Below are 6613 nucleotides of genomic sequence, written 5' to 3' on the forward strand. Positions count from 1 at the left end.
AACACTTACGCTGTGTATTGTGGAATAACATTTAAAGCCTAGTAGTAAAATTCACCCTAATTTTATGTTGCTGGGTAGTTGTTTTCTAAATGTAATACCTTCAGGTACGTAAACCCGATGTGTAGAGAAGTCCTTGTGCAAACTGTACGGCAGCAGGAGCAGGAAACGTCATTCAGCAGCACTTTATTCATGGAACAAGACTTATAATAAACTCCTAGTAATGCTCTTGAGCTTTGAGGTGGTGAGCTGTTAGCAGATGATCACCTGTAACATGTAGACCTTTAAGGAGAGGGCTTCTGTGGAGGTAGGTAACCATGCACTTGGAGAAGGCAATCAAATAACATTTAGACTACTTTGATTTTTCTTATTTCTTCCCTGATGATTGTTCTTTTAAAGAGTCTTTATCCCCATACGCAGTGAAAATGCAATGTAACTCTCAAATGATGCTTTCCTACCAGTGTAGTACCATTTTTGCTTACTCAGATTCATGGGCTCCATACACGTACAGGAAAATTCTGTGCAAGATGTGAAAGGACTTTGTCAGACCAGAACTTCCCACAGGCTAGTATCGTAGCTCCAGTGGTGACCATGCATGGAGGACCTAGAAAACAAGAGCAGTGAGATGCTAGGCCACATCTGCCACTGTTCTCTCAGCTTTTGAAGTTCCTCTACTGTTTTCCTGCATGGCAATTTCCACACTTCTCATGGACTAAGAGCAGTTACAGGACCCTGTGGACCTCCAACCTCTTGACCTTTATTTGATTATTTTTCCCTGTTCCTGTATGGGAATGGAACAGGCAGCTGCTCTCCATGCGTTTCTGTGCCATTTCTAATCTGTGGCCTCCATCTCTTGTCTTAACTATGGTTTTCAGATCTAGTTAGGTTTTCGTGTGGAAGTTTTCAGTAACTTTACTCTTAACTTGAATAATTTCTGATTCTGCTGTATGTTGTTTCAGAGGCAGATGGAAAGAAAGGAGCAGGATGGCACAGTGTTCCACAGGTTGAGGAACCATGGGTTTATGTGGTAACATAACGTTGATTTATTTCTGAGCACCATCTTGCACTTGGCCTGACAGTTGTCCTGGTTTGGTTCTTCTAAGTACTGCTGAGCCAAAGGTTTTCATACAGCAACTTCCAAGGGCTTGCACCAGAGGATGAATGATCCTTCCCCTGCAGTCTTCTTTTCGTCAGAGATATAAGCTGCTGTGCTGGCACTCAGCTGTAAAGAGAAGTGCCACCAAAGCCATCACAGGTTGGGGTTTAAGTGGTAAGCCTGGTTTAGCCCCCGATTTTTATTCAGTGGGAACTATTGTCAATAGTCCTGTCAGCCTAACAAAAAACCAGAGGTAATCCCAGAGCAAGGACTTGTATACTGAGCTATGTCCAATTTCTTTTAGGAACAGCCAGTTATTCGCTGTCCCATGAAGGTGAAACTGCACTTGAGGTTCTTCATTAAGTGCCTCAAGTCCATTTCTTACTTTTAAAATCAGCACTGAATCATTCATTCTGGTTTTTAGCTGTTACCTACTGGATGTAAAAGGTCTTGGGCAAACACTGCATACTGTATCTGTCATACTGCATAGTAAATCTGTGCAGCTAGATCTATGATCTAATTATTTTTTTAACCTTGCGCTGGCGGAGATGCATTGAGCTTTCCACACTGGTTTACGATGGGAATATTTTTTTGTATAGAAATAGTGGTATACTCATTTCTGAACTCAAAAAATTATGTTCTCTACAGATATAGGGAGAAAAATGCTTTCCCCTTTTGCTCTCAGAAGCAGTTTGGCAAATTATGTGCAATCGCATGAAGCAAGAGACTGAAGAAATAAGCCTGACCTGCTGCAGCTGCCTGGAGAGGAAGAAGCCTAACAGCAGTGTGCCAGGCATCTTAGGAAGGTTTTTACAAATACCTGAATCTTTTTTATAACTCCTTACCTGTTCTTGCCATCTGGATGTAAGATTGGGCAACAGGGTTTTAGCAGTAATTATTTTTAACATCCCACCCCTAACCAAGTTGGTACTCCCTTTTAAACATCCTGTGGGGTGCGCAGTTGAGAACACCCGAAATCCCTGTGCCAAGTTCCTGCTCGATGTGAACATTCGGTGCTGCGGTTTGCCTTACGGATGCGTGCAGGCGTGTTCCCTGGAAAAGTGGAGTCCTACTGGAGCTGACCTTTTTCCTTCGCAGAATGGCAATCTCCTGGTTCTTTTGACTGCGTTTCCTTAGTCACCATCTTCGTGCTTCCTTTGAATAACTCAGCAGGGGTTGACAAACATGGAGTTGAGAGCATGTGTCCTTTGGTAAGCGTCTTTGTTTTAGTAAGATGAGGATTTCACAACTCGTGGGGCGGTTCCTGGCAGCAACGTTCATCTGATGGCTTGTTGCTGCCTGAAGAGCATCCTCCCACTCTTTCCCCGCACAGTGATACCTGGTACTTCTGGTAAGGCTCAGATCCATGGTGGAGCCATGCTCTGGGCCTGCTGAAAGTGAGCTTTTCCCCTGCAGAGGGTATGAAAGGAGTTGGGGATGTTGTGTTGGTGGGAGACAGCGTGGTGAGCTGCATCCTAAAATCCATTTTAAAGCTGAATCTAGGATCTGGGAAAGCATTGTCTCTGGCGCTGCCGTAGCCTTGCAGTGGGGAGTGCTTTTGTCTGGGTGTTTCCTGCCGCTGAATCACTCCAACTGCTCGTCAGTCCAGAAAGAGCCCCTGGTCAGATGCTCCCCGGCGTGTGTAATGCTGCCCTGTTACTCGAGAATGACGGATTGCTGTGGTATGTGATGTGCTTCGAAATCACGTCTGAATCACTGCTGGATGTCCTTAACGCTCTGCTAGCGTGTAACACAGAAATCCATCACAGGGGAGGAGGGAAAACTCCAGCAGAAATCCCACCAGTGGTACGGAAGCATCCTATGCGAAAGCAACATCTCCTGGGGTGGAAGGGAAACGCTGTGCCCTTCGCTGACCCGCTTTCCTGTCAAGCGCAGTACATATAAAAAGCTTTAAGAGCACGTGGGGGGAAAGAGGAAACCGGGCAATGTTTGTGCCATTGCACTGCTGATCTCTCCCCGCCACACGCAGGTGGAGTTTCCTCTGGGTCAGTTTGTGTCTTTCCCGGTGTGGGATGCTCTGGTACCCACACAGCCTCGCAGCATTGCCCCAGTCGCCTGGGCAGGAGGAGGGATCCTTGTAGCTTGAGGGAGCTGCTGAGAATCGGCACGTAAGGGCTGATTAGCATCAGGGGTAGTCATGGTGTTAGTATATTCAGAAAAACATTATTAAAAATCAACTCATAACATGGCTTACAAGCACAAATTAACTTGAAACTGGGTCTTAAGAGTGTCTGGGTCCGGTGCAGCACTGAACGCGGGGAATAGAGAGCACAAGGCTGTGACTGGCCTGGCACCCCTCGCACAAGCAGCGCAGTGGCTTTCAGCTCTGCTGAACCTCATGAGATCTTAAAAATCTGTTTTTTGGGGGTTTTTTTGTTTTTTGTTTTTTTTGGGGTTTTTTTGTTTTTTTTTTTTTTTCCCCTAGCAACTCCTTAATTTGAGTTCAAGCAATTCTGTGCTTTACATTTCAGTTCCAGCAAATCAATTGCACAGAAGGCAGGTACTTCCGCCCCAACAGAGCTACTTCCCCGCTCCCCCTTCCCTTCCTTCAATGTGATGGATATGGCTCTGTGGAGCTCACTTGAGTGTCTGTCTCTGGCACCTGGCCTTTGCTCAGTTACCTTGGTCCTACACATCCATACCTTCAAGATCACCTTAGAGTCTGCAAAATGTTGGGAAAGAGCTATTGGTGCATTGTTACTGACTGTATCCGTCCATCGTTAAAAACTGAGTTATTTTTCAGTTGTACTCAGCCCCTGCACAGGTATAATTAATGGGGACCTGGTTATTAAGTCAATATTATTAATGACCCAGGCATGACAGTCGCCTTGCACCTCTGCATCCCCAAGTGTTAAGGACTGATGACTTGAAAGCTTCCAAAATTCTGTTAGCAGCTAGTATATTTTCACTCGTGTCCTGGCAAATAGTGAGCAAAATAATTCTTCCGTGGCTTGAAAAGTACAGAAGCATTTTTCAACCAAATTCTGAATTATCCTCTCGACTGTTGGTGATGGATAATCTCACCTGCTCTAGTGCTCGGCACTGCTGACTGTGGACAATTCTGTGATTATTTGCCCTCATCTCCGTAGCTGCTGCTTGATTTTCTTGTTAGGAGGTTTCTAAAAGCTGAATGATACTTCTAAGAAAGTTCATTAGCTCTATTAGAGTTAAATTTCGTGTTTGCTCCAGTTTTGCGGTGCCTCATCCCTGGCATATGGCAATGGAGGGAGCTGTTCCACCAGTGCACACCGATGCATCGTGGTACACAAGGTCACCTCTGCGACTTGATCAGAAGGAAAAAATAAGTAAGTCCTTTTATAAAGGAAACAAATCTAATTTGTCATTAATTTGTAGGGGAGGGTTTATTTGGGGTTTGTTAGTTGGTCTGGGGTTTTTTTAATTTTTTGTTAGTTTGTTTTTTGGTACTGCCTCTCCTGCGAAGTCTCACCCGCAGCAAGATGAGCATCCCTGCACAGTGACAAGCAGCTACATCCCACATTGCTGCCGAAACTGAGCTGGGACTGGCGAGGATGGGGCAAAGCTCTGCTGAGATGTCACCTGCGTGACAAAAAACATCCTTAAGGATTCAGGGAGAAGGGACAGGTCAGAAAGAGGAGGCAGGTTCCTCCTGAGCCAGGTAGCTGGGCTTTTTCCACCAGGTTAAAGCAGCCCCTGAAGAGCATGGCAAGTGGGTGGTCTGGCCAATTTTCCTCCCACTGCACAGCCCATTTATCCACTTATCCACCTCTGGGGTGCACACCGGCAGCTAGAACCCTGCTGTGTTTGATTGCAAAGAGCCAGCAGATGATTTCCTTGTCTGCTGGCAGAAATCCCACGCTCTTCCCTGCCTGGGTTTAACCAAGAGACCTGACCCAGACCAGCCAGATGTTATGTTTGTCCATTGATGCTTTTGCATCCCTTCCAGCCAGAGGGGCTGCCTGCACTTCTCTCATGCCTGGTGACAAGGAGCGATGGCTCCTTCTCCCTTGGGATCACCCCTGAGTCCAGCTCGCTGCCAGCCCTGCCAAGCACACCACAACTTCTGGAGCGCCTTTTCTGATGGAAATATGATGGCTTCACCGTATCCTTCCCGCTGTTTAGGGCAGGACCCATCAGTCCCACACTGTCCCTTTCTCTGTCCTGTTCCTAACACCCTCTGGGGATGGATGCTTCAGAAGGACAAATCTCACCAAGGATGTCCCAGCCAGACCGCCCCCACCATCAAAAGCATCTGTGACAGGATGCCCAACCAGTGCCCTGCCTGCAGGTTCCAATAAGACCAGTTCCTCAGAAAAGAGCGATGAAACCTGATGGATGTCAACCTGCCCACTGTGAGACAGGCTAGCAAAGGCTCAGGATAAAAGAGCTGTGGGCCAACCTTTTTATCCCGAGCTTGGAGGGGACTTAGGAATTCCTTGGACCAGCCCCAGGGTGGATGTGGTGGTCCCAGATGTCTGTCCTGCCTCCTCCCAAAACCTCCAGCCAAGGAATGGTACCACCTCTTCCTGAGTCTGATCCACCAAACACTCTTTTCTTCCTAATTTCTCCTGTCTTTTCAAGGCAGCCCTTCATACACACAAGCCTGTTATCTTGTCCTCCTCCAGACTAAACAAGCCCTCCTTCAACCTTCCCTTGGTCTCATGGGTTTTTTTTTTGCTCTTCTTATCAGTCTCACCACTGCCTCCTGGACTCGTTCCATGTCAGCGTCTCTTTTCAGAGAGGAACGATCTTGCTGCACATCCCACCTTAGAAGACCTGCCTTTCATCTTCCTCCCCAAAGCATGTACTTCTCTTGACCATCTCATCTGGACCAAGACCTGTCCACCAAAACTCTAGGAAAGAGAGTATCAATCCCATAGGGTTGGGAAAACATCTGAAGAAGGTGTTTGAGCTCCTTCTGCAAAGCCAAAAATCAGACGCAGGAGGGATGAGATCATACAGGTAATTGCAGACTTCCTATGTTACATCCAGCTCCTGTAGATGACTTGAGCGACGAGTCATAAATGAGTATTGCAACCTGTGGGCACTAATTACTCAAGAAACCTCGGGTTTTTCCTGCCACTTCCCAGTGGCAATGACCTCACGGGATGAAACGGCCCCGTTACTGCTGGTAGCTCATCACTGAGGATGAACTAATGGCCTGAACGAGGGTAAGCCTTTTTTAAAGGGCCGCTATGAACACTTTTCAGCCTAAAAGCACCCCAAAAGGTGCTGGGGATGGAAGAGCCCCGGCCCCACTGCTAAATGGCAGCCTGGCAGGAGCCGCACTGAAAGCAAAGACGAAGAAATTGGAGGAGAAAGGATTCTTCTGGCTTTGCATCATCGCAGTCCAACCACATCTATTTTTGCTACACGCGTGGCATCGAGCACCCGTCACTGCTATTCCTACTCTGTCCAGCACCTCCGCTGACAGGGGCAGAGTGGCAGCAGGACGGAGCGCGGCAGGAGGGAGCGTCACCTTTAATTGTCCCGCCACGCAACTTAAAAATCTCAAGAATC

The sequence above is a fragment of the Chlamydotis macqueenii genome, chromosome 9 (genome assembly GCF_036417535.1).
Source record: "Chlamydotis macqueenii isolate bChlMac1 chromosome 9, bChlMac1.mat, whole genome shotgun sequence".
Classification (NCBI taxonomy): Eukaryota; Metazoa; Chordata; class Aves; order Otidiformes; family Otididae; genus Chlamydotis; species Chlamydotis macqueenii.